This window comes from Pollicipes pollicipes, unplaced genomic scaffold (assembly GCF_011947565.3).
Source record: "Pollicipes pollicipes isolate AB1234 unplaced genomic scaffold, Ppol_2.1 Scaffold_6138;HRSCAF=7277_pilon_pilon_pilon, whole genome shotgun sequence".
Lineage (NCBI taxonomy): Eukaryota > Metazoa > Arthropoda > Thecostraca > Pollicipedomorpha > Pollicipedidae > Pollicipes > Pollicipes pollicipes.
The window spans coordinates 4,879,600-4,907,395 of record NW_023596818.1 but is presented as its reverse complement, the minus strand read 5'-3'; the positions used below and the strand labels follow the sequence as shown (position 1 = coordinate 4,907,395).

The 27,796-nt window shown below is 47.5% G+C and overlaps 8 non-coding genes across 8 annotated transcripts; 5 read left to right on the top strand and 3 right to left on the bottom strand.

Moving 5' to 3' along the window:
• Positions 1-380: 380 nt before the first annotated feature.
• TRNAP-AGG (transfer RNA proline (anticodon AGG)) lies at positions 381-452 on the bottom strand. The gene has a single exon. It is a non-coding gene; the product is annotated as a tRNA-Pro (tRNA).
• A 2,721-nt stretch (positions 453-3,173) lies between these two features.
• Positions 3,174-3,245, top strand: TRNAP-UGG (transfer RNA proline (anticodon UGG)). Its single transcript has one exon. It is a non-coding gene; the product is annotated as a tRNA-Pro (tRNA).
• Positions 3,246-4,683: 1,438 nt separating this feature from the next.
• TRNAP-CGG (transfer RNA proline (anticodon CGG)) lies at positions 4,684-4,755 on the top strand. Its single transcript has one exon. It is a non-coding gene; the product is annotated as a tRNA-Pro (tRNA).
• Positions 4,756-15,480: 10,725 nt separating this feature from the next.
• On the bottom strand, positions 15,481-15,552 carry TRNAP-AGG (transfer RNA proline (anticodon AGG)). The gene has a single exon. It is a non-coding gene; the product is annotated as a tRNA-Pro (tRNA).
• A 4,326-nt stretch (positions 15,553-19,878) lies between these two features.
• TRNAP-CGG (transfer RNA proline (anticodon CGG)) lies at positions 19,879-19,950 on the top strand. The gene has a single exon. It is a non-coding gene; the product is annotated as a tRNA-Pro (tRNA).
• Positions 19,951-22,194: 2,244 nt separating this feature from the next.
• Positions 22,195-22,266, bottom strand: TRNAP-AGG (transfer RNA proline (anticodon AGG)). The gene has a single exon. It is a non-coding gene; the product is annotated as a tRNA-Pro (tRNA).
• Positions 22,267-23,621: 1,355 nt separating this feature from the next.
• TRNAP-UGG (transfer RNA proline (anticodon UGG)) lies at positions 23,622-23,693 on the top strand. The gene has a single exon. It is a non-coding gene; the product is annotated as a tRNA-Pro (tRNA).
• Positions 23,694-25,677: 1,984 nt separating this feature from the next.
• Positions 25,678-25,749, top strand: TRNAP-CGG (transfer RNA proline (anticodon CGG)). The gene has a single exon. It is a non-coding gene; the product is annotated as a tRNA-Pro (tRNA).
• Positions 25,750-27,796: the final 2,047 nt, after the last annotated feature.

The following is a 27,796-nucleotide window of genomic DNA, read 5'->3' as shown; positions in this document are numbered from 1 at the left end:
ATTGCCACCACACCAAATCCACCACACCATTAACATGACGACACCATTACCACCGCACTTTACTAGCCTGTTTCTGCTTGTCCGCGACCAAACACCACCAAGAACAGCGCGAAGTGTTTGGACGCAATGGGCTGGAGTGAAGCTCGGGACGCACTTTATACGGTTCTATCGTTTGCACTGAATCTTTCAGGCTAAACCTGTGTTCTTAACCTAAGGCTTGAGCTGTTAGGCGGCGGACATGGTTTGGTTAATTGCAATGGGCCGTTTTTAAACATTGGGCAACGAAGCGTATTCATTCAACTCACAGCAAGAAGGCACAGCAATTGATATGCACCTGTACGCATCGAAGTATTAGCCAAGTACCTGTAACAGCAACAACTGGGCTCGTCCGGGATTTGAACCCGGGACCTCTCGCACCCTAAGCGAGAATCATACCCCTAGACCAACGAGCCGATTGGACGATCAATAACGTCCCAATTCTGAGCTGCGCCGTCACTTCCACATCGTGCGATGTACGGCTCCGAGCACACTGGCCATACATATCGTCTCACAAGGTTATGATGCAGAGCGCTTTGGCTACAGACTGTCGTTAGGGAGCATTGTCCTAATAATCGAGCTGGGCCGTGGCCATCTGGGTTGCATTGACTTGCAAACATCAAAGTATTTCTGGTGATGCATGTTCAGGAACCGTTAGGACAGAAGGTACCACCAGCAAGAAAGTAAAAGCCAGAGCAAGGCCTGACCGGTCATGTCCCGTCTGGGACAGGATGGAACCAGACGAGACCGGAGCAGAGCAGGGGAGGCAGGAAAGACGGGATCCTGTTTTCTGCTCTTTTGCCAGACTCATACTCAGCCCTTTCTCTTCCAATCCTTTCCTCAGCACTTGGATGCCCCTTTGCCCTTTACCCCTTGGATGCCCCTCAGCACTTCTGCCCTTTTCCCCACGTCCTCTGCCATCTGTCCTGCCTTGTCGTGTGCTGTACACACAATTCGTTCTGCTCTGTACGCTGTTCCACATTGCGTTCTCAGCCGTGCCCCCCCCCCCCCCCCCTGTCCTGTTCTGCCCCAGTTCATTTTCTACGTCGGTTTGCGGGCTACCAACATTTTATCTCCAAATGACATCACTAATAACCTTACATTGTGAGCTTATGAATTGGTGCTGGAAGCGGACTGTGTGCCCCAAACCGTCGCGTGTACACTTTGAACGTACGGTGCGGCCTAGAGCTGGGACGCTCCGAAAAGCAGTGTCCGGTCGTTGGTTTAGAGGTATGAATCTCGCTTCAGGCGCAAGAGGTCCCGTGTGAGATGCCGGATGAGCCCGGTTCTTACTGTCAGACGTAATAACTTGCTGCCTTTATGCGTACAAGCACATCTAGGTGTCCTGAAGCTTCTGCGCCTCGTTGGTTCATTTCACACAAGCATTGGTGAACATGGAACTAAGAAAGCTAACCGTATCAAGCCTACAAGACCCCAGACGTCGGACTAGGCACAACAGGTTCATGATTTATGGTCGGCTATTACAATGGCTGAAACTCTTCACACTGGATGCATGTTTGTTTCGTCATCACTGATTCGTCACTGCTCGATCGTGACTGATTTTTGGAGAAACGAACTTGAATTTATCATCACTGAGTTTAACAACACTCTTCGATAATGATGTGGATAACCAACAATGGTGGGAAGGTTTTGAATTGCATCAGTTACATTAATCACATCCTCTAACTTCCCCATTTTAGCCCGCGCTGCTACTTTCACATCGTGCGGTGTACGGTTCACTTCCGATCCTATCCTCCGCACTTGGGTCTCTGCCCTTTGCCTCATGTTCTATGTCCTCTGCCTTGCCTTGTCCTCCGCCGTGCACACACTTTCATTCTGCCCTATACGTTGTTCCACAATGCGTTCTCGGTCGTGCTCTACCCTGTCCTACATCAGTCCATATTCTACATCGGTTTTCGGGTTACCAACGTTTTGTCCCCAGAATGACGTCACTAATACCCTTACACTGTGAGCTTATAAAGTGATGCTGGATGCTGACTGCGCGCTGGAAACCGTCGCCCGTTCCATTTGAAAGCAGCACCGCGGCCGAGAAGTGGGACGCTTGTAACGATATTACAGGGTCGTTGGTCTAGGGGTACGGTTCTCCCTTCGGGTGCGAGAGATCACGGGTTCAAATCCCGGACGAGCCCAGTTGTTGCTGTCCGAGGAGCTTGTCTGCGATCTCTGTGCCTTCAAGCGCATATGACTGTCTTGGACCTTTTGCGTCTCGCCGAGCCCTTTTCACGCAAGCCTTTTTAAACGCGGAACTAACCAACCTAGATGTATGAAACCTGGCATTGTTCCAAGCATAGCTTTTTCTGTAACTGGGCCATGTTATAGCGTTGATGTGTGGTCAGCCATAACAAACTGTGCGTTGTTATCCAGGAGACATTTTTGCTTTGTCGTTAGGTTTCACTCCGTCATGTCACATTTCGGCACTTTATTAGTTGAAGTCGTAAGGCCAGATACACTTGGTTGGGCTTCGTTAGTCATTTAATTTTTAGTCGATATGTGATGTAATTTTCACTGATTTTTCGAGAGCATGGTTTGGATTTGTCATCAATGAGCTCAATATCAATTTCAATGATGATATGGATGAAGCAAAAAAGGTGTCAAACTTTAAAAAAAAACATCATCCTTGATTCGTGATGAAGGCCATTGCACGCTTTAAGCGCCCGACTAATAGCTCGCAAAAAGGACAATCGCATAGCATGACGTTTTGTTCTTTCTGCAATCCAGCACTTCGTCCTTTGTTATCCCAGGTGCTGCCCTGCCTCCAAGCTCTGCCTTATCCCATTCCGTCATGCCCGTTCCAGCACACCTTTCTCTCTCACGTCCCCCTGTTCTCTGGCAGGATAAAGAGTAGACAGGTCTTGCCTATCTGGCTAGCGAAGTCATGTGGGGAGAAACTCTGGTTGGTCATATCGCCCCATGCATTGCCACGCAGTTATCACCGCAAGTTCAACGGTCACGGCTAAGCTCCGCTCCCTGCGCTATGCTCCCCTGCGGCAGTCTGTGGCCAGCGCACGTCACGAGCTTGTGCGACGGTAGATGTGGCCAGTGCGCCGGCAGTTGTTGCCTGTAAGATGTGAACGTAATGCAGGGACCGGAATTGGGATGTGAAAGTGAATGTTGTCGGCTCGTTGGTCTAGGGGTATGATTCTCGCTTTGGGTGCGAGAGGTCCCGGGTTCAAATCCCGGACGAGCCCGGTTATTGCTGCAAAATGAACGGATCTATGTCGAATAAACCCGAGCGTGGAAAGGGCTCATGGGTTCGGATGCGTCGTTGCATGATGGTCCAGTGTTCCAACGGTAATCATTGCAACAAAGCAGCACGCGCATCCCGGCTGCAGACATTGTGAAAGGCAATATGCTGCACGTTTTGTACTTTTCACTTATGGTTGTTCTGTTACATAGATCAAACCCATAGTGACGAGGCACAGAATAGCTCGAAAACTCATATGTCCTTCAACGCTTTAAATTAGTATGTGCGTATTTTTAAAAGCCATAACCGAAGTCGTTTGAGCCCGCGACCCCTTGCACCCCAGGCGAGAATAACACGGCGGATACCTGGCCCGTGCCAATGAGGCGGGGTGAACAACACCGCCGTACGGCAGACCTGGGTGCGCCCCTATGCGCAGGGTGTGTGCTCGCGCAAAGGCGATCTACGGTGTTCGTGTAGTGAAGAAGGGCTACTTCACCTTAAAGTTCTGAGGAATTCCGGGGGATTTTGATGCAACTGTTCTGACGGATCAAAGTTTTGCGTCTGGTTGTGAACACTGGTGAAAACTAGTGGAAAATGCAAAAAGGTGTCATGCTCCCGTTAACCATGGTCTTGAGTATTCCTGCAGAAGACATGGTTTGGTTGGTTGCAATGACTAGCGTTAAAGAATCAGACTATCAAGCGAATATATGACCGAACTCACAAGAACTCCGGACCCTTGGGCAGGGGTGAGAAAGGCGCCTTTTCCGCCACCGACCAAATCTGGATCCGTCTAAATTGTCACCTGGAGCCGAATCTTTCAGAGACCGTTGCGATATAACTCTAAATATAATAAACCACAAAACAAAGACAGATTCAATGCAATGCAGCACAGCGAACAAACATTTTTGCTTTGAGAGTTCACTCGCACTCAAGTATCATTTGCTAATAATCACTGAATGATGGTTGAGGCTGAAGTAATATACCAGCAAAAACGTATAAGACCAGCAAAAAGGCAGGACAGAGTAAGGCCTGGCCGGTCACGTTCAGTCCGAGACGTGATGAAAGAGACGGGCTGGGCATGGCGGGAGGGAGAGACAAGTTCCTGTTTTTAGCTGTTCTCTCTTGGATCTCTGCCCTTTATCAAAGTCCTATGTCCCCGGTGTTGCTTTGTCGTCTGCCGTGCACACACTTGCATTCTGCCCAGTACGTTGCTCCTCAATGCGTTCTCAGTCGTGTCCTCCTATCCTGTTCTGTCACAGTCCATTTTCTGCATCGATTTCCGGGTTACCAGCTTTTTGGTCCCCAAATGACGTCACCAATGACCTTACACTGTGAGCTCCTGAAATGATAGTGTGTGCGGACAGTGCGCTCGAAACTGTGCGCTTGCACATTTTGAAGGCAGCGGCGCGGTGCAGAATAGGGACCCATGGGACGCCGTTATCGGCTCGTTGGTCTAGGGGTATGATTCTCGCTTCGGGTGCGAGAGGTCCCGGGTTCAAATCCCGGACGAGCCCGGCTATTGCTGTCAGAGATAAGCGCTTGCTGTCTCTATGTGTTCAAGCGCGTATTCGTGTCTTGGACCTTCTGCGCCTCGCTCAGCGCTTTTCACACAAGCATTACTAAGTACGGAACTAACCAACCTCGCCGTATGAAATCTGCAATGCTGGAAACGGCGGAGTAGTTGCAGCAGGGCCATGTGTGGTCGGTTAAAAAGAAAACTGTGCGTTTTCATCCGGGAGGCAATTTTGTTTTATCGTTAGGTATCTTTTTGTCGTGTCACGTTTCCGTACTTTATTATTTGAAGTTGTAATGCCTCGTTAGTCGTTTATTTTGGAGTCGCTAGGGGTGCAGTTTTCACTTAGTTTTGGAAAAGCGAATTTGAATCTATCATCAATGTTTTCAGTAACACTTTTAATGATGATATGGATCAACCAACCATGGTGATTAACTTTTCATTTACATCAAGGTTTTGATGCTTTATTTTGCACTTTTCTTCACAGGACTTCCACATGACACAGGACACCGGACTCAAAGCAAAACAAGGGAATTGAAGAACAAAAACAACAACAAACAAGTCAACAAGCATAAAGCGTTCAAGCAAAAAGGCTTCTGACCCCTGCACGTTAACGCATCACTCAACCAAACACAACAGGTATACCTCTGACTCCTGTTAAGATGAAGTCAAGAAAAACAAACATTATGTCACCTTTTCTTGCAAAATAGCAATGCTTATTTCCATGAAAGTAATCGAACTATGCCTAATCTAAAGAAGCCTTACTTTATCTCATCAGGTCCAATCTATTTGTAGCACAGCCGCATTTTTGAATCTCTAATGCTGCCAAATTCCTTCTGACACTTGCCATGCAATTAACCACCTTAACCTAATTCAGAGCAGCCCATATGTTGAATACCATCTCAACTCACCTAAATAACAACAGGTGTGATGGAAACATGATGAAGTTTATTTGAAGCATGAAGCATTTTTCGAACGGTTTGCTGATAGACAGGGTTATCCCTCCCAACCTCAAAATACCAATATCAATCATGCCCACCGAATTACGAGATTAAAATGGGAAGTAAATTAGACGGAGTCTGAATAATAAAACAGAAGTTCGCTGCCAAACACCTCCGTATTAGCTGCGCCAGGTCTGTCCCAAAGCCATGTATGCTAGGAAACTGTACAGTGATAAGGTATTGAGCCTAGAAGGGCCTTAGTTATCCTTATGAAGCCCCGCCATGGAACAAAAGAAACAGCTAACTGGAATTTGAACACGGCAAAAATGGTGTTAAAATAAGTTTCGTACTTCAAATTGTCTCCTTCATCCCCTATGAATTGCTCACTTTTGGGTGGACATCAAGCATGTTTGGGCGGCTGGCGAAGAAATCGAATTCATGTACACAATATGCGCAAGTTTGCATATGGAACATTCTGCAGAGAAATTGGTCAACATTTTAAGCTGTAGGCGGTAACTTTAGCTTGCTGTGAAACTTTTGTAATCGGCTCACTTGACTAAATTTTTGTGAACAGAAGTGCTCGAATAGTGATATTCAGCTTTTAAATTTCATATAAAAGACATTTCTTGAGTTTTCACTCCTGCATTTCGGGAGTGACGCAATTCAGTGGTCCAGTTTCTTCGGGTAAAAGATATCCATGATGTAAAATTTTCTACCAGACTTTGCTGGTGTTTGTACCAGGCTATTCTTTGGTGGTGTGGTGCTTGCGTGGTGCTACAACAAAGGGGATGCGTGAAAACCTTGCATTTGGAACTTGTGCTGCATGTTGAAAACAAACCAAGCTTGATGTATGCAGGCGGCTGGAGCCGCCGGGGCTCTTGGATTTGAAGGTGCCTGGTTTGCTCTGTGCATACATATACAAGATCAGATGTAAGTGAGGCGGGATATAGCCGCAGGTGTCCAGGCTGTGTGGAGCCCTGTTCATGCTTGATGGTTTGAAGTGAGCTCGGTTTCGGATGACATCTTAAAACCTCGGAAAGGAAAGTATGGTTTTGATATGCACGGTTAAACAATAACAGGTAGGAGTGAAACATTCACATAAAACATGGGGAAAAGAAGTCAAAACGTCCTTCTTATAGGGTGCTGCTTTATACCTTATACCTGGTTGTTCCGTTACATAGATCAAACCCATGGTGACGAGGCACAGAATAGCTCGAAAACCCCTATGTCCTTCAACGCTTTAAATTAGTATGTGTGTATTTTTAAAATCAATAACCGGAGTCGTTTGAACCCTTGACCCATCGCACCCCAGGCGAGAATAACACGGCGCATACCTGGCCCGTGCCAATGAGGCGGGGTGAACGAAACGGCCGTACGGCAGACCTGGGTGCGCCCCTATGCGTGCGCATGGCGTACGCTCGTGCAGACGCGATCTGCGGTGCTCGTGTAGTGAAAAATGGCTACTTTACCTAAAAGTTCTGAGGAATTCCGAAGGATTTTGATGCAACTGTTCTGACGGAGAAAACTTGCGCGTCTGGTTGTGAACACTGGTAAAAACTAGTGGAAAATGCAAAAAGGTGTCATGCTCCCGTTAACCATGGTCTTGAGTTTTCCGGCAGAAGGCATGGTTTGGTTGGTTGCAATGACTACCGTTAAAGAATCAGACTATCAAGCGAATATATGACCGAACTCACAAGAACTCCGGACTCTTGGACAGGGGTGAGAAAAGTGCCTTTCCGTCAACGACGAAATTTGGAACCGTCTAAATTGTTACCTGGAGCCGGATGTTTCAGAAACCTTTGTAATATAACTCTTAATGTAATAAACCACAAAACAAAGCGAAATTTAATGCAATGCGGCACAGCGAGCAAACATTTTTGCTTTTAGAGTTCACTCGCACTCAAGTATCATTTGCCAATCATCAGTCACTGAATGATGGTTGAAACTGAAGAAATAGAATTATCAGACAAGGGTATACTTAATATAACCAGTTTAGAGGTGTGTGGTTTCCTATTCAGATGGGGGTGGGGTCGGGGGGATTGTGCCTCCTAACCATGGATATAGCTTCCTGTGTTTGGTTATCATTTTCAAGCATTAGTCTTTGTTAATTACATTTTTTAGGTTTAGCCCCCAAACCAAGTTTGAGAAACCACACCCTGTTCCATACAGTGAAAAGAAAGTGCGTCAAATATGTGGAGAAAACTGCTTTGAGTGCATTTTGGAGGCATACTTAGTCACTTTTTCTTGCACCCAACCCTCCATTCTTCAACCCTATGTATTTTGCAAAACTGCATCTCTTTAGCCCTATATTTACCGAAAATATTTTTATACTGACAGGATTTTTTATTTGCCCAGAGGATGCCGACATGGGATTGTGTAGCGGCAGGACAGGACGCACGATTCTACAAGCACCTGCCAACATTATCACCTATGGTTTTGTCGTGCCACTGTACAACGAGCTGAGCGTGCAGGCGACCTTCATTATCATCGCATTATCATGACTGGTGCAGAAGTCACACTTCCCAACACGATCCCATTCATTTAGAACAAAACCCATGCAATACTGGAATCAACAGTTGCAAACGACATTTTTGGACACCACTAACGCCTTTATTCATCTTTATGTGCAATATGACGGACATAAAAAACGTTTTATCCCACGTCTGTCCACCGATCAGCACGCTAAGCTAGACGTGCGACGGGCAATGCGGGAGGCCCACACCAGCGATGCTCAGCCTCTTATCTCAACGGCACTGTTACACTCAGCAGAAGAAGGCCCCCGGTGAATTTTTGACATGCGTCTCTCCAACATCCTCCGGCTACCTCTAGAGCTACAGCTCAGGTGTCCACAAGCAACAATCCTAGATCGGCAGGGCTTTTTACGTTAAAACGCTGACGATTAGCTACGTGCTTCAAACCAGTCAACTTTTCATGACATGAACGCAACTAACAGCAGCCCATAGTCTTGCACTGGGTCGCTCCGGGGAAAGGGCTACCAGGATTGTCAATGACAGCAATAACCGGCCTCGTCCGGGACCTCTCGCACCCTAAGCGAGACTCAAACCCCTAGACCAACGAGCCGATTACATGTCATGTAACGTCCCAATTCCGGGCCGCGCCGTTACTTTCACACCACACGGCTTCGAGCACACTGGCCACACCCACATTGGGTTATATCGGAGCAGTACTCGCCACGCGGCCGAGCTTCTCTGTTGCCGGCGCAGTATCACACGGCTGCCGCCGTCGGTAACTGCAAGTCACAACAGCAATCAGAACAGCAAAATCAAGACGATACAGATGTTTCTGTCGACATACATCAATTTGGCGTTCAGGAGGTCCTCCATCACATTTGCCACATTTATCCTCTCCCTGTTCTCTTCTCTTCCTCTTCTCTCCTCCTTCTTTCGCCACCTTTTTTCTTTCCGCCCACGTTCCCCTTTTCACGAGTGCCCCCCGCCGAACTCGCTGATTCGACACCAGCCGTACCGCAGGCACGTTCCTCCTACAGTAATAACCGTGCTTGTCCGGGATTTGAACCCGGAACCTCTCGCACTCAAAGCGAGAATCATACCCCCAGGCCGACGAGCCGACAGTTTCCGCTTACACATCCCAATTCCGGTCCCTGCATTACGTTTACATCTTGTTGGCAACAGCTGCCGGTGCGCTGAGCACATCCACCTTCGCACGAGCTCGTGACTTGCGCTAGCAGCGGACCGCCGCAGGCAACAGGCGCAGGCAACAGAGCTTAGCACTACCGTTGGACCTGTGTCGATAACTGCATGGCAATGCATGGGACGAAGTGACGAACGGGAGTTTCTCCCCACGTGACTTCGTTAGAGGGATATGCTAGAGCGGTCTGTCTTCTGTCCTGCCAAAGGACAGGGGGACAGGGCAGAGCAAGGTGTGACAGGAATGAAAAAGACGAAACAAAGTAGAGAAGAGCGTGGAGACAAAGCAGAACAACGAAAAGTACAGGCCAAAGTGAGGGATGGGGGAAGGAACAAAACGTCATGCTGTTCGATTCTACAGGATTTGCGAGCTATTAGTCAGGTGCTTAAAGCATGCAAAGGCTTACCTAACAAAACGTGGTTGACGTAATTCAAAAGTTACCCACAATTGTTGATTTATGGATATGATCCCCTGAAAAGTGCTATGGATCTCAGTAACCACGAATCCATGCTTTCTTTTTCTAAAGTATGTCATAAATGTAAGGACTGAAGATAAAAGCGGCGTATAGAGAACAGAGCACGAGTCAGAAGAAAAGAGGAGGGAGAAGGGGCAGAGAACAGATAAAAGCTTCTGTCTTGCTGCACGTCCCATCTCTTCTCGTCTCGCTCAGGACGGGACATGACCGGCCATGCCTTGTTCTGTCTTTTGCCGTTTCCTAGTCCAGCAACCCCAATTGTCACGGCAAAGCTTGGCTACTAGGGCTACAAGAGCTAATGTAATCTCGTACTAGAGCAATCATCATTGCTGGTACTAGAACTAGAGCTTCCTCACGACCGTCTGCAGCTAGCGCTTTACGGGATAGCTTGCGAGACAGTGGTAGGTATGACTGGTGTGCTTGGAACCGTACACAGTGCGGTGCAAAAGCAACGGCGCGGCCCGGAATTGGGACGTTAAGGCACGCTTCATCGGCTCGTTGGTCTGGGGTTGAGCTTGCTGAACGCGTACTAAGGACCGACTCATACCAATTTAATTTGCATCGGCTCCAGCATGATATCAATGCCTTCAGTGCGCACACCATACAGCACACATACCTTCGAATATACCATAGCAAAGCTAGGAGCATCCCCGGAAGCCTGATGTTGACAATGATAGAGATCGATGCGGAGAATGGACTACCAGGAGTACCACTGACAACAACAACTGGGCTCGTCCGGGCATTGAACCCGGGACCCGCACCCTGAGCGAGACAGAGCAAGGCCTGACCGGTCACGTTCAGTCCGAGACGTGATGGAAGAGATGGGCTGGCCATGGTGGGCGGGAGAGGCAAGCTCCTGTTTTTAGCTGTTCTCTATTGGATCTCCGCCCTTTATCCCAAGTCCTATGACCTCAGTGTTGCTTTGTCGTCTGTCGTGCACACACTTTCATTCTGCCCTGTACGTTGTTCCTCAATGCGTCCTCAGTCGTGTCCTCCTATCCTGTTCTGTCACAGTCCATTTTCTGCATGGATTTCCGGGTTACCAACTTTTTGGTCCCCAAATGACGTCACCAATGACCTTACACTGTGAGCTCTTGAAATGATAGTGCGTGCGGACAGTGCGCTCGAAACTGTGCGCTTGCACATTTTGAAGGCAGCGGCGCGGTGCAGAATAGGGATCCATGGGATGCAGTTATCGGCTCGTTGGTCTAGGGGCATGATTCTCGCTTCGGGTGCGAGAGGTCCCGGGTTCAAATGCCGGACGAGCCCGGCTATTGCTGTCAGAGATAAGCGCTTGCTATCTTTATGTGTTCAAGCACATATTTGTGTCTTGGACCTTCTGCGCCTCGCTCAGCGCTTTTCACACAAGTATTACTAAGTACGGAACTAACCAACCTCGCCGTATGAAATCTGCAATGCTGGAAACGGCGGAGAAGTTGCGGCAGGGCCATGTGTGGTCGGTTAAAAAAAAACTGCGTTTTCATCCGGGAGGCATTTTTGTTTGATCGTTAGGTACCTTTTTGTCATGTCACGTTTCCGTACTTTATTATTTGAAGTCGTAATGCCTCGTTAGTCGTTTATTTTGGAGTCGCTAGTGGTGCAGTTTTCACTTAGTTTTGGAAAAGCGAATTTGAATCTATCATCAATGTTTTCAGTAGCACTTTCAATGATGATATGGATCAACCAACCATGGTGATTAACTTTTCATTTACATCAAGGTTTTGATGCTTTATTTTGCACTTTTCTTCACAGGACTTCCACATGACACAGGACACCGGACTCAAAGCAAAACAAGGGAATTGAAGAACAAAAACAACAACAAACAAGTCAACAAGCATAAAGCGTTCAAACAAAAAAGCTTCTGACCCCTGCACATTAACGCATCACTCAACCAAACACAACAGGTGTACCTCTGACTCCTGTTAAGATGAAGTCAAGAAATACAAACATTATGTCACCTTTTCTTGCAAAATAGCAATGCTTATTTCCATGAAAGTAATCGAACTATGCCTAATCTAAAGAAGCCTTACTTTATCTCATCAGGTCCAATCTATTTGTAGCACAGCCGCATTTTTGAATCTCTAATGCTGCCAAATTCCTTCTGACACTTGCCATGCAATTAACCACCTTAACCTAATTCAGAGCAGCCCATATGTTGAATACCATCTCAACTCACCTAAATAACAACAGGTGTGATGGAAACATGATGAAGGTTATTTGAAGCATGAAACATTTTTCGAACGGTTTGCTGATAGACAGGGTTATCCCTCCCAACCACAAAATACCAATATCAATCATGCCCACCGAATTACGAGATTAAAATGGGAAGTAAATTAGACGGAGTCTGAATAATAAAACAGAAGTTCGCTGCCAAACACCTCCGTATTAGCTGCGCCAGGTCTGTCCCAAAGCCATGTATGCTAGGAAACTGTACAGTGATAAGGTATTGAGCCTAGAAGGGCTTTAGTTATCATTATGAAGCCCCGCCATGGAACAAAAGAAACAGCTAACTGGAATTTGAACACGGCAAAAATGGTGTTAAAAATAAGTTTCGTACTTCAAATTGTCTCCTTCATCCCCTATGAATTGCTCACTTTTGGGTGGACATCAAGCATGTTTGGGCGGCTGGCGAAGAAATCGAATTCATGTACAGAATATGCGCAAGTTTGCATATGAAACATTCTGCAGAGAAATTGGTCAACATTTTAAGCTGTAGGCGGTAACTTTAGTTTGCTGTTTAACTTTAATAATCGGCTCACTTGACTAAATTTCTGTGAACAGAAGTGCTCGAATAGTGATATTCAGCTTTAAAATTTCATATAAAAGACATTTCTTGAGTTTTCACTCCTGCATTTCGGGAGTGACGCAATTCAGTGGTCCAGTTTCTTCGGGTAAAAGATATCCATGATGTAAAATTTTCTACCAGGCCTTGCTGGTGTTTGTACCAGGCTATGCTTTGGTGGTGTGGTGCTTGCGTGGTGCTACAACAAAGGGGATGCGTGAAAACCTTGCATTTGGAACTTGTGCTGCATGTTGAAAACAAACCAAGCTTGATGTATGCAGGCGGCTGGAGCCGCCGGGGCTCTTGGATTTGAAGGTGCCTGGTTTGCTCTGTGCATACATATACAAGATCAGATGTAAGTGAGGCGGGATATAGCCGCAGGTGTCCAGGTTGTGTGGAGCCTTGTTTATGCTTGATGGTTTGAAGTGAGCTCGGTTTCGGATGACATCATAAAAACCTCGTAAAGGGAAATATGGGTTTGATATGCACGGTTAGGCAATGTGAGGTAGGAGTGAAACATTCACATAAAACATGGGGAAAAGGAGGGAAAACGCCCTTCTGATAGGGTGCTGCTTTATACCTGAAGTCGGCAATTCTAGGACACTGCAGCAAACATACCTTCGGATATAACATAGCGAAGCTGAGAACATCCAAGGAGGCATGATGTTGACAATGACAGAGGTCGATACGAAGGAATATCTACCAGGAGTACCATCAACAGCAATAACTGGGCTCGTCCGGGATTTGGACCCGGGACCTCTCGCACCCTAAGCGAGAATCATACCCCTAGACCAACGAGCCGATACAACGTATAGTAACGTCCCAATTCCGCTCCGCGCCGTTACTTTCACATCGCACGGTGTACGGCTTTGAGCACACTGGCCACACCTACCATCGCCTCACAAGGTTATCCCGTAAAGCGCTAGGGACAGACTGTCGTGTGGAAGCTCTAGTAGCCCTAGTAGTTGAGCTTGGCCGTGAAAATTGGGGTTGCAATGACGTGCAAGCTTCAGAATATTTGTGGCATTGCATGTGGAGGAGCCGTTAAGACAGAAAGCTGGACCAACAAACGGGTAAAAGACAGAGCAAGGCATGGCCGGTCATGTCCCGTCCTGAGCGAGACGAGAAGAGATGGGACGGGCAGCAAGATGGAAGGGATTCTGCTTTCATCTGTCCTCTGCTCCCTCTCCTTTTGGCTTTCCTCTGCCTGGTACTCTGTGTTCTGTCTTCCGTTTCTGTCTTCAGTCCGTGCATCTCTACGCTTTCCCAGGAGTCCTCTGCCGTGCACGCCCTTTCGCTCCGCCCTGCACGCTGCTCCACCAAGGGCTATCAGTCGTGTCCTTTTATCCGGTCCTGTCTCAGTCCGTTTTCTGCATCGGTTCTCGGTTCCCCAATTGTTTCTACATATCGACCGCACTAAGAAACAGTACATTCCATTATGATCTCTTGAGACGATACTGGGTGCAGGCAGTGGGTTCGGAGATTAGGTGTGGTTCGGTGAGTGGTGTAGGTTTAACTCATTTTTTGGAAAAGAAAGCTGGTGTTGATTGTTACTGGGCTCCATAACACTGGTTAAGGATCATATTGGTAAATCAACAATTGTGGGAAGCTTTTCAACTACGTCAGCCATATTTTGTACTGAAAGCTTCGCATGCTTTAAGCACCTGATTAATAGCTCACAAGTCCTGTTGAATCAAATAGCGTGAAATATTGTTTCTTCTCCAGTCCCACACCCCGGCCTGTGCTTTTCCTTGTGCCAATTTGTCCCTACGTTGTTCTCTATTCTATGCCGTCTTTTTTATTTCCGCCCCACCTTGCTCTGCCACGTTCCCCTGTTGTTTGGCGGGAGAGACGGCAGACCGCTCTAGCCTATCATTCTAACGAAGTCATGTGGGGAGAAACTCTGGTTGAAGTTATATGGCCCCCTGCATTGCCATACAGTAATCGACACAAGTTCAACGGTCACTGCTAAGCCCCGCTCCTTGCGCTATGCTCCCCGTCGGCAGTCTGTAGTCAGCGCATGTCACGAGCTTGTGCGACGGTGGATGTGGCCAGTGTACCGGCAGCTGTTGCCTGTAAGATGTGAACGTAATGCAGGGACCGGAATTGGGATGTGATCAAAAGATGTCGTCGGCTCGTTGGTCTAGGGTAATGATTGTCGCTTTGGGTGCGAGAGGTCCCGGGTTCAAATCCCGGACGAGCCCGGTTATGGTTGTAGGAGGAACGCGCCAGTGTCAAACAATCCCGACCGTGAGAAGGGCTTATGAGTTCGGAGACATCTTCGCGTGATGGCCCAGTGCTTCAACGGTGGTCATTCCAACCAATCAGCTCGTAGCCTCTGGCTGCAGCTGGTTTTCAAGGCAATGTCCCGCATGCTTTGCGCTTTTTGCTTATTGTTGTTCCGTCGCACAGATCAAACTCACAGTGAAAAAGCACAGAATGACCCGAAAATCCATATGTCGTTGAACGCTTTGGGTTAGCATACAGGTATCCTTAACATCCATAACCAGATGTCCAGGTTGTGGGGAGACTTGTTTATGTTTGATGGTTTGAAGTGAGCTCGGTTTCGGATGACATCGTAAAACCTCAGAAAGGGAAATATGGGTTTGATATGCACGGTTAGGTAATGTCAGGTAGGAGTGAAACATTCACATAAAATATGGGGAGAAGGAGTGAAAACGTCCCTATTATAGGGTGCTACCTTACACTTGAAGTCGGCAATTCTAGGACACACTGCAGCAAACATACCTTCGGATATACCATAGCGAAGCTAAGAACATCCCAGGAGGCATGATGTTGACAATGATAGAGGTCAATGCGAAGGAAGGACCACCAGGAGTACCATCAACAGCAATAACGGGGCTCGTCCGGGATTTGAACCCGGGACCTCTCGCACCCTAAGCGAGAATCATACCCCTAGACCAACGAGCCGATACAACGTATAGTAACGTCCCAATTCCGTTCCGCGCCGTTACTTTCACATCTTTTACATCATCACGCGCATCCCGGCTGCAGACATTGTGAAAGGCAGTATACTGCACGTTTTGTACTTTTCGCTTATGGTTGTTCCGTTACATAGATCAAACCCATGGTGACGAGGCACAGAATAGCTCGAAAACCCCTATGTCCTTCAACGCTTTAAATTTGTATGTGTGTATTTTTAAAATCAATAACCGGAGTCGTTTGAACCCTTGACCCATCGCACCCCAGGCGAGAATAACACGGCGGATACCTGGCCCGTGCCAATGAGGCGGGGTGAACGAAACGGCCGTACGGCAGACCTGGGTGCGCCCCTATGCGTGCGCATGGCGTATGCTCGTGCAGACGCGATCTGCGGTGCTCGTGTAGTGAAAAGTGGCTACTTCACCTAAAAGTTCTGAGGAATTCCGAAGGATTTTGATGCAACTGTTCTGACGGAGAAAACTTGCGCGTCTGGTTGTGAACACTGGTAAAAACTAGTGGAAAATGCAAAAAGGTGTCATGCTCCCGTTAACCATGGTCTTGAGTTTTCCGGCAGAAGGCATGGTTTGGTTGGTTGCAATGACTACCGTTAAAGAATCAGACTATCAAGCGAATATATGACCGAACTCACAAGAACTCCGGACTCTTGGACAGGGGTGAGAAAAGTGCCTTTCCGTCAACGACGAAATTTGGAACCGTCTAAATTATTACCTGGAGCCGGATGTTTCAGAAACCTTTGTAATATAACTCTTAATGTAATAAACCACAAAACAAAGCGAAATTTAATGCAATGCGGCACAGCGAACAAACATTTTTGCTTTTAGAGTTCACTCGCACTCAAGTATCATTTGCTAATCATCAGTCACTGAATGATGGTTGAAACTGAAGAAATAGAATTATCAGACAAGGGTATACTTAATATAACCAGTTTAGAGGTGTGTGGTTTCCTATTCAGATGGGGGTGGGGTCGGGGGGATTGTGCCTCCTAACCATGGATATAGCTTCCTGTGTTTGGTTATCATTTTCAAGCATTAGTCTTTGTTAATTACATTTTTTAGGTTTAGCCCCCAAACCAAGTTTGAGAAACCACACCCTGTTCCATACAGTGAAAAGAAAGTGCGTCAAATATGTGGAGAAAACTGCTTTGAGTGCATTTTGGAGGCATACTTAGTCACTTTTTCTTGCACCCAACCCTCCATTCTTCAACCCTATGTATTTTGCAAAACTGCATCCCTTTAGCCCTATATTTACCGAAAATATTTTTTTACTGACGGGATTTTTTACTTGCCCAGAGGATGCCGACATGGGATTGTGTAGCGGCAGGACAGGACGCACGATTCTACAAGCACCTGCCAACATTATCACCTATGGTTTTGTCGTGCCACTGTACAACGAGCTGAGCGTGCAGGCGACCTTCATTATCATCGCATTATCATGACTGGTGCAGAAGTCACACTTCCCAACACGATCCCATTCATTTAGAACAAAACCCATGCAATACTGGAATCAACAGTTGCAAACGACATTTTTGGACACCACTAACGCCTTTATTCATCTTTATGTGCAATATGACGGACATAAAAAACGTTTTATCCCACGTCTGTCCACCGATCAGCACGCTAAGCTAGACGTGCGACGGGCAATGCGGGAGGCCCACACCAGCGATGCTCAGCCTCTTATCTCAACGGCACTGTTACACTCAGCAGAAGAAGGCCCCCGGTGAATTTTTGACATGCGTCTCTCCAACATCCTCCGGCTACCTCTAGAGCTACAGCTCAGGTGTCCACAAGCAACAATCCTAGATCGGCAGGGCTTTTTACGTTAAAACGCTGACGATTAGCTACGTGCTTCAAACCAGTCAACTTTTCATGACATGAACGCAACTAACAGCAGCCCATAGTCTTGCACTGGGTCGCTCCGGGGAAAGGGCTACCAGGATTATCAATGACAGCAATAACCGGCCTCGTCCGGAAATTTGGACCCGGGACCTCTCGCGCCCTAAGCGAGACTCATACCCCTAGACCAACGAGCCGATTACATGTCATGTAACGTCCCAATTCCGGGCCGCGCCGTTACTTCCACACCACACGGCTTCGAGCACACTGGCCACACCCACATTGGGTTATATCGGAGCAGTACTCGCCACGCGGCCGAGCTTCTCTGTTGCCGGCGCAGTATCACACGGCTGCCGCCGTCGGTAACTGCAAGTCACAACAGCAATCAGAACAGCAAAATCAAGACGATACAGATGTTTCTGTCGACATACATCAATTTGGCGTTCAGGAGGTCCTCCATCACATTTGCCACATTTATCCTCTCCCTGTTCTCTTCTCTTCCTCTTCTCTCCTCCTTCTTTCGCCACCTTTTTTCTTTCCGCCCACGTTCCCCTTTTCACGAGTGCCCCCCGCCGAACTCGCTGATTCGACACCAGCCGTACCGCAGGCACGTTCCTCCTACAGTAATAACCGTGCTTGTCCGGGATTTGAACCCGGAACCTCTCGCACTCAAAGCGAGAATCATACCCCCAGGCCGACGAGCCGACAGTTTCCGCTTACACATCCCAATTCCGGTCCCTGCATCACGTTTACATCTTGTTGGCAACAGCTGCCGGTGCGCTGAGCACATCCACCTTCGCACGAGCTCGTGACTTGCGCTAGCAGCGGACCGCCGCAGGCAACAGCATAGCGCAGGCAACAGAGCTTAGCACTACCGTTGGACTTGTGTCGATAACTGCATGGCAATGCATGGGACGAAGTGACGAACGGGAGTTTCTCCCCACGTGACTTCGTTAGAGGGATATGCTAGAGCGGTCTGTCTTCTGTCCTGCCAAAGGACAGGGGGACAGGGCAGAGCAAGGTGTGACAGGAATGAAAAAGACGAAACAAAGTAGAGAAGAGCGTGGAGACAAAGCAGAACAGCGAAAAGTACAGGCCAAAGTGAGGGATGGGGGAAGGAACAAAACGTCATGCTGTTCGATTCTACAGGATTTGCGAGCTATCAGTCGGGTGCTTAAAGCATGCAAAGGCTTACCTAACAAAACGTGGTTGACGTAATTCAAAAGTTACCCACAATTGTTGATTTATGGATATGATCCCCTGAAAAGTGCTATGGAACTCAGTAACCACGAATCCCTGCTTTCTTTTTCTAAAGTATGTCATAAATGTAAGGACCGAAGATGAATGCGGCGTATAGAGAACAGAGCACAAGTCAGAAGAAAAGAGGAGGGAGAAGGGGCAGAGAACAGATAAAAGCTTCTGTCTTGCTGCACGTCCCATCTCTTCTCGTCTCGCTCAGGACGGGACATGACCGACCATGCCTTGTTCTGTCTTTTGCCGTTTCCTAGTCCAGCAACCCCAATTGTCACGGCAAAGCTTGGCTACTAGGGCTACAAGAGCTAATGTAATATCGTACTAGAGCAATCATCATTGCAGGTACTAGAACTAGAGCTTCCTCACGACCGTCTGCAGCTAGCGCTTTACGGGATAGCTTGCGAGACAGTGGTAGGTATGACTGGTGTGCTTGGAACCGTACACAGTGCGGTGTAAAAGCAACGGCGCGGCCCGGAATTGGGACGTTAAGGCACGCTTCATCGGCTCGTTGGTCTGGGGTTGAGCTTGCTGAACGCGTACTAAGGACCGACTCATACCAATTTAATTTGCATCGGCTCCAGCATGATATCAATGCCTTCAGTGCGCACACCATACAGCACACATACCTTCGAATATACCATAGCAAAGCTAGGAGCATCCCCGGAAGCCTGATGTTGACAATGATAGAGATCGATGCGGAGAATGGACTACCAGGAGTACCACTGACAACAACAACTGGGCTCGTCCGGGCATTGAACCCGGGACCCGCACCCTGAGCGAGACAGAGCAAGGCCTGACCGGTCACGTTCAGTCCGAGACGTGATGGAAGAGATGGGCTGGCCATGGTGGCCGGGAGAGGCAAGCTCCTGTTTTTAGCTGTTCTCTATTGGATCTCCGCCCTTTATCCCAAGTCCTATGACCTCAGTGTTGCTTTGTCGTCTGCCGAGCACACACTTTCATTCTGCCCTGTACGTTGTTCCTCAATGCGTCCTCAGTCGTGTCATCCTATCCTGTTCTGTCACAGTCCATTTTCTGCATCGATTTCCGGGTTACCAACTTTTTCGTCCCCAAATGACGTCACCAATGACCTTACAATGTGAGCTCTTGAAATGATAGTGCGTGCGGACAGTGCGCTCGAAACTGTGCGCTTGCACATTTTGAAGGCAGCGGCGCGGCGCAGAATAGGGACCCATGGGACGCCGTTATCGGCTCGTTGGTCTAGGGGTATGATTCTCGCTTCGGGTGCGAGAGGTCCCGGGTTCAAATCCCGGACGAGCCCGGCTATTGCTGTCAGAGATAAGCGCTTGCTATCTCTATGTGTTCAAGCACATATTTGTGTCTTGGACCTTCTGCGCCTCGCTCAGCGCTTTTCACACAGGTATTACTAAGTACGGAACTAACCAACCTCGCCGTATGAAATCTGCAATGCTGGAAACGGCGGAGAAGTTGCGACAGGGCCATGTGTGGTCGGTTAAAAAAAAACTGTGCGTTTTCATCCGGGAGGCATTTTGGTTTTATCGTTAGGTACCTTTTTGTCATGTCACGTTTCCGTACTTTATTATTTGAAGTTGTAATGCCTCGTTAGTCGTTTATTTTGGAGTCGCTAGCGGTGCAGTTTTCACTTAGTTTTGGAAAAGCGAATTTGAATCTATCATCAATGTTTTCAGTAACACTTTTAATGATGATATGGATCAACCAACCATGGTGATAAACTTTTCAATTACATCAAGGCTTTGATGCTTTATTTTGCGCTTTTCTTCACAGGACTTCCACATGACACAGGACACCGGACTCAAAGCAAAACAAGGGAATTCAAGAACAAAAACAACAACAAACAAGTCAACAAGCATAAAGCGTTCAAACAAAAAAGCTTCTGACCCCTGCACGTTAACGCATCACTCAACCAAACACAGCAGGTATACCTCTGACTCCTGTTAAGATGAAGTCAAGAAATACAAACATTATGTCACCTTTTCTTGCAAAATAGCAATGCTTATTTCCATGAAAGTAATCTAATTATGCCTAATCTAAAGAAGCCTTACTTTATCTCATCAGGTCCAATCTATTTGTAGCACAGCCGCATTTTTGAATCTCTAATGCTGCCAAATTCCTTCTGACACTTGCCATGCAATTAACCACCTTAACCTAATTCAGAGCAGCCCATATGTTGAATACCATCTCAACTCACCTAAATAACAACAGGTGTGATGGAAACATGATGAAGGTTATTTGAAGCATAAAACATTTTTCGAACGGTTTGCTGATAGACAGGGTTATCCCTTCCAACCACAAAAAAACAATATCAATCATGCCCACCGAATTACGAGATTAAAATGGGAAGTAAATTAGACGGAGTCTGAATAATAAAACAGAAGTTCGCTGCCAAACACCTCCGTATTAGCTGCGCCAGGTCTGTCCCAAAGCCATGTATGCTAGGAAACTGTACAGTGATAAGGTATTGAGCCTAGAAGGGCTTTAGTTATCATTATGAAGCCCCGCAATGGAACAAAAGAAACAGCTAACTGGAATTTGAACACGGCAAAAATGGTGTTAAAAATAAGTTTCGTACTTCAAATTGTCTCCTTCATCCCCTATGAATTGCTCACTTTTGGGTGGACATCAAGCATGTTTGGGCGGCTGGCGAAGAAATCGAATTCATGTACAGAATATGCGCAAGTTTGCATATGGAACATTCTGCAGAGAAATTGTTCAACATTTTAAGCTGTAGGCGGTAACTTTAGTTTGCTGTTAAACTTTTATAATCGGTTCACTTGACTAAATTTCTGTGAACAGAAGTGCTCGAATAGTGATATTCAGCTTTTAAATTTCATATAAAAGACATTTCTTGAGTTTTCACTCCTGCATTTCGGGAGTGACGCAATTCAGTGGTCCAGTTTCTTCGGGTAAAAGATATCCATGATGTAAAATTTTCTACCAGACTTTGCTGGTGTTTGTACCAGGCTATTCTTTGGTGGTGTGGTGCTTGCGTGGTGCTACAACAAAGGGGATGCGTGAAAACCTTGCATTTGGAACTTGTGCTGCATGTTGAAAACAAACCAAGCTTGATGTATGCAGGCGGCTGGAGCCGCCGGGGCTCTTGGATTTGAAGGTGCCTGGTTTGCTCTGTGCATACATATACAGGATCAGATGTAAGTGAGGCGCGATATAGCCGCAGGTGTCCAGGCTGTGTGGAGCCTTGTTCATGCTTGATGGTTTGAAGTGAGCTCGGTTTCGGATGACATCTTAAAACCTCGGAAAGGAAAGTATGGTTTTGCTATGCACGGTTAAACAATAACAGGTAGGAGTGAAACATTCACATAAAACATGGGGAAAAGAAGTCAAAACGTCCATCTTATAGGGTGCTGCTTTATACCTGAAGTCGGCAGTTCTAGGACACACGCAACAAACATACCTTCGGATATACCATAGCGAAGCTAAGAACATCCCAGGAAGTATGATGTTGACAATGACAGAGGTCAATGCGAAGGAAGGACCACCAGGAGTACCATCAGCAGCAATAACTGGGCTCGTCCGGGATTTGAACCCGGGACCTCTCGCACCCTAAGCGAGAATCATACCCCTAGACCAACGAGCCGATACAACGTATAGTAACGTCCCAATTCCGCTCCGCGCCGTTACTTTCACATCGCACGGTGTACGGCTTTGAGCACACTGGCCACACCTACCATCGTCTCACAAGGTTATCCCGTAAAGCGCTAGGGACAGACTGTCGTGAGGAAGTTCTAGCAGCCCTAGTAGTTGAGCTTGGCCGTGAAAATTGGGGTTGCAATGACGTGCAAGCTTCAAAATACTTGTGGCATTGCATGTGGAGGAGCCGTTAAGACAGAAGGCTGGACCAACAAACAGATAGAAGACAGAGCAGGGCACGGCCGGTCATGTCCCGTACTGAGCAGGACGAGACGAGCTGGGACGGGCAGTAAGATAGAAGGGATCCTGCTTTCATCTGTTCTCCGTTCCCTCTCCTTTCTCCTTTCCTCTGCCTGGTACTCTGTGTTCTGTCTTCCGGTTCTGTCTTCAGTCCGTGCATCTCTACGCTTTCCCAGGAGTCCTCTGCCGTGAACGCCCTTTCGCTCCGCCTTGCACGCTGCTCCACCCAGGGCTATCAGTCGTGTCCTTCCACCCGGTCCTGTCTCAGTCTGCATCGGTTCTCGGTTCTCCAATTGTTTCTACATATCGACCGCACTAAGAAACAGTACATTCCATTATGATCTCTTGAGACGATACTGGGTGCAGGCAGTGGGTTCGGAGATTAGGTGCGGTTCGGTGAGTGGTGTAAGTTTAACTCATGTTTTGGAAAAGAAGGCTGGTATTGATTGTTACTGGGCTCCATAACACTGGTTAAGGATTATATTGGTAAATCAACAATTGTGGGTAGCTTTTGAATAACGTCAGCCATATTTTGTACTGAAAGCTTCGCATGCCTTAACACCTGATTTATAGCTCACAAGTCCTGTTGAATCAAATAGCGTGAAATTTTGTTCCATCTCCAATCCCGCACTTCGGCCTGTGCTTTTCCTTGTGCTGCTTTGTCCCTACGTTGTTCTCTATTCTATTCCGTCTTTTTCATTTCCGCCACACCTTGGCGGGAATGAAAAGCCGCCTAATTGGCGGCTTGCTCCGCCACGTCCCCCTGTTGTTTGGCAGGGCAGAAGGCAGACCGCTCTGGCCTATCCTTCTAACGAAGACGTTTGGGGAGAAACTCTGGTTGAAGTTATATGGCCCCATGCATTGCCATGCAGTTATTGACACAAGTCCAACGGTCACGGCTAAGCCCTGTTCCCTGCGCTATGCTCCCCGGCGGCAGTCTGTGGCCAGCGCATGCCACGAGCTTGTGCGACGGTGGATGTGGCCAGTGCACCGGCAGCTGTTGCCTGTAAGATGTGAACGTAATGCAGGGACCGGAATTGTGATGTGATCAAAACTGCCGTCGGCTCGTTGGTCTAGGGGTATGATTCTCGCTTTGGGTGCGAGAGATCCCGGGTTCAAATCCCGGACGAGCCCGGTTATTGTTGTAGGAGGAACGCGCCAGTGTCGATCAATCCCGACCGTGAGAAGGGCTTATGAGTTCGGAGACATCTTCGCGTGATGGCCCAGTGCCTCAACGGTGACCATTCCAACCAATCAGCTCGTAGCCTCTGGCTGCGGGCGGTTTTGAAGGCAATGTCCCACATGCTTTGTGCTTTTTTGCTTATTGTTGTTCCGTCACACAGATCAAACTCACAGTGAAAAAGCACAGAATGACCCGAAAATCCATGTCGTTGAACGCTTTGGGTTAGCATGCGGGTATCCTTAACATCCATAACCGGAGCCGTCCGGGATTTGAGCCCGGGACCGCTCGCACCCCAAGCGAGAATCACACCTGCATACCTGGTCCGGGCCCTTAATGCCGGGTGAGCAACACCGCCGCACGGCAGGCCTGGACGCGCCCCTGTGCGTGCGCAGTGCATGTGCTCGTGTAGAGGCGGTCGGCGGTGCTCGAGTGGCGCCGCGCTGGGTCGTGTGTCGGCGGACTGGGCCATGGGCTCGCGGCTGCTTGATGCGCCCGTGACCGCCGGCGGCAGGCGCAGCCAGTATGGACTGTGGTCAGGTGCGGCAGCCGCGGGGCGGCTTTTGGAGCAGCCGGTTTTCGGAGTGGTGCGGTTGAACAGACGGATCCGAGAGTCAGTGGGACTTTTCTCCCGCAGGTAAAGCCGGAGCCACAAGGGGCACGTACGCAAACAAGACTACTTTTGCATCATACGACGATTGTCGGCGTTATGGCCACACCCGCTGACGCATAATCTCGTGACGTAAAGCGCTGGCTACGGACTGTCGGCAGGGAGCAAGGCCTAGGGAACAAAGCTTAGCCGTGACCGTTGGACTTTTGTTGACGTGTCTTACTTGGTGATCTTGTGAGACAGGACAGGATAATGTGAAAGCAATGGCGCGGACCGTATCTAGGACGTTACAACTCGGTGCAGCTGCTCTTTGGTTTTGCTTCATTGAAAAGCTGCCCACGTTCGCTAAAAGGTGAAGGTCCATACGATGCTATTATTTCTAACGTTCGCTTCACCGAAAAGCTTGCTGAAAGCGTACTGAGTGTCGGTTTATACCGAATTGATTTTCATCGGATCCAGCATGACATCAATGTACACACCACATAGCGCACATGCTTTCAAATATACCACGGCAAGGCTTAGAACGTCCCAGGAAGCCTGATGTTAACAATGATAGAGATCGATGTGCAGGAAAAACTACCAGTAGCACCACTGAAAGCAACAACTGCGCTCGACCGGGATTTGAACCCGGGACATCTCATCTCTCACTCTAGGCGAGAGTCATACCCCTAGACCAATGATTCGATGAAATACCCTGTGATGCCCCAATTTTGGTCTGCGCTGTTACTTTCACATCACATGGTGTACAGCCCCAAGCACACTGACCAAACCCACCGAGGTTATCGTGTAAAGCGTTGGCTTTAGGCTGTCGCGGGGAAGCATAGCTCTCGTAGCATCAACTTATTTATGACGATGCATGTGGAGAAACCGTTGGAACAGAATGCAGGACCAGCAAAAAGGCAGAACAGAGCAAGGCCTGACCGGTCACATTCAGTCCAAGACATGATGGGAGAGAAGGGCTGGCCATGGTGGGCGGGGGAGACAAGTTCCGGTTTTTAGCTGTTCTCTCTTGGATCTCTGCCCTTTATCGAAGTCCTATGTCCCCGGTGTTGCTTTGTCGTCTGTCGTGCACACACTTTCATTCTGCCCTGTACGTTGTTCCTCAATGCGTCCTCAGTCGTGCCCTCCTGTCCTTTTCTGTCACAGTCCACTTTCTTCATCCATTTTCGTGTTACCAACGTTTTGGTCGCCAAATGACGTCACCAGTAACCTTACACTGTGAGCTCTTGAAATGATAGTGCATGCGGACAGTGCGCTCGAAATTGCTGCCTGCACATTTTGAAGGTAGCGGCGCGGTCCAGAATTGGGACCCTTGGGTCGCCATCATAGGCTCGTTGGTCTAGGGGTATGATTCTCGCTTCGGGTGCGAGAGGCCCCGGGTTCAAATCCCGGACGAGCCCGTCTATTGCTGTCGGAGGTAAGCGCTTGCTATCTCTATGCGTTCAAGCACATATTTGTGTCTTGGACCTTCTGCGCCTCGCTAAGCGCTTTTCACACAAGCATTACTAAGTACGGAACTAACCAACCTCGCCGTATGAAACCTGCAATGCTGGAAACATCGGAGTAGTTACATCAGGGCCATGTGCGGTCGGTTTAAAAAAAGCTGTGCGTTTTCATCCGGGAGGCATTTTTGTTTTATCGTTAGGTATCTTTTTGTCATGTCACGTTTCCGTACTTTATTATTTGAAGTCGTAATGCCGGAGACACTTAGTTTATTTCGTTAGTCGTTTATTTTAGAGTCACTAGCGGTGTAGTTTTCACTTAGTTTTGGAAAAGCGAATTTGAATGTATCATCAATGCGTTCAGTAACACTTTTAATGATGATATGGATTAACCGACCATGGTGGTTAACTTTTCAATTACATCGAGGTTTTGATGCTTTATTTTGCACTTTTCTTCACAGGACTTCCACATGACACAGGACACCGGACTCAAAGCAAAACAAGGGAATTGAAGAACAAAAACAACAACAAACAAGTCAACAAGCATAAAGCGTTCAAACAAAAAAAACCTCTGACCCCTGCACATCAACGCTTCACTCAATCTAACACAGCAGGTATACCTTTGGGTTCTGCTAAGATGAAGTCAAGAACTGCAAATATTATGTCACTGTTTCTTGGAAAATAGCAGTGCTTATTTCCAAGAAAGTAACCTAAATATGCTTAATTTAAAGAAGCCTTACCTCATCTCATCCGGTCCAACCTATTTGTAGCACAGCAGCATTTTTGAATCTTTAATTCTTGCAAAATTGTTTCTGCCACTTCCCATGCAATTAATCTCCTTAGCCTAATTTAAAGCAGCCCATATGTTGAAGACCATCTCAACTCACCTTAATAACAGCAGGTGTGATGCAAACATGATGAAGCTTATTTAAAGCATGACATATCTTTCGCACGGCTTGCTGATAGACAGGGTTATCCCTCATACCCACAAAAGATAAACATAAATCACGCCGACCGACCTACGAGATTAAGATGCGAAATAAGTGAGAGGGGTCTGAGTGATAAAACAAAATTCGCTAGCAAACACCTCCGTATTAGCTGCGCCAGGTCTGTCCCAAAGCCATGCACGCTAGGAAACTGTACCGTGATAAGGTATTTAGCCTAGAAGGGCTTTAGTTATCATTATGAAGCCCCGCCACGGAACAAAAGAAACAGCTAACTGGAATTTTAGCAGGGCAAAAATAGTGTCAAAAATAAGTTCCGTGGTTCAATTTGTCTCCTTCATTCCCTATGAATTTTTCACTCTTGGGTGGATATCAAACATGTTTGAGCGGCTGGCAAATAAATCCCATTCAGTTACAGAACATGAGCAAGTTTGCATTTGGAACATTCCGCAGATAAATTGATCAACATTTTAAGCTATAGGTGGTATCTCTAGTTTGTTATCAAAATTCTATAATCAGCTCACCTGGCTAAAATTCTGTGAAGAGAAGTGCTTGAATGGTGATCTTCAGTTTTAAAATTTCATATAGAAGACATTTCTTGAATTTTCACTCCTGCATTTCGGGAGTGACGCAATTCAGTGGTCCAGTTTATTCGGGCAAAATAAATCCGTGATGTAAAATTATCTACCAGACTTTGCTGGTGTTTGTACCAGGCTATGCTTTGGTGGTGTGGTGTTTGCATGGTGCTACAAAAAAGGGATGCGTGAAAACCTTGCATTTGGAACTTGTGCTGCATGTTGTAAACAAACCAAGCTTGATGCATGCAGGCGGCTGGAGTCGCCGGGGCTCTTGGATTTAAAGGTACATGGTTTGGTCTGTGCATGCATATACAAGATCAAATGCAAGTGAGGCGGGATATAGCAGCAGGTGTCCAGGTTGTGTGGAGCCTTGTTTATGCTTGATGGTTTGAAGCGAGCTCGGTTTCGCATGACATCATAAAACCTCGGAAAAGGAAATATGGGTTTGATATGCACGGTTAGGTAATGTCAGGTAGGAGTGAA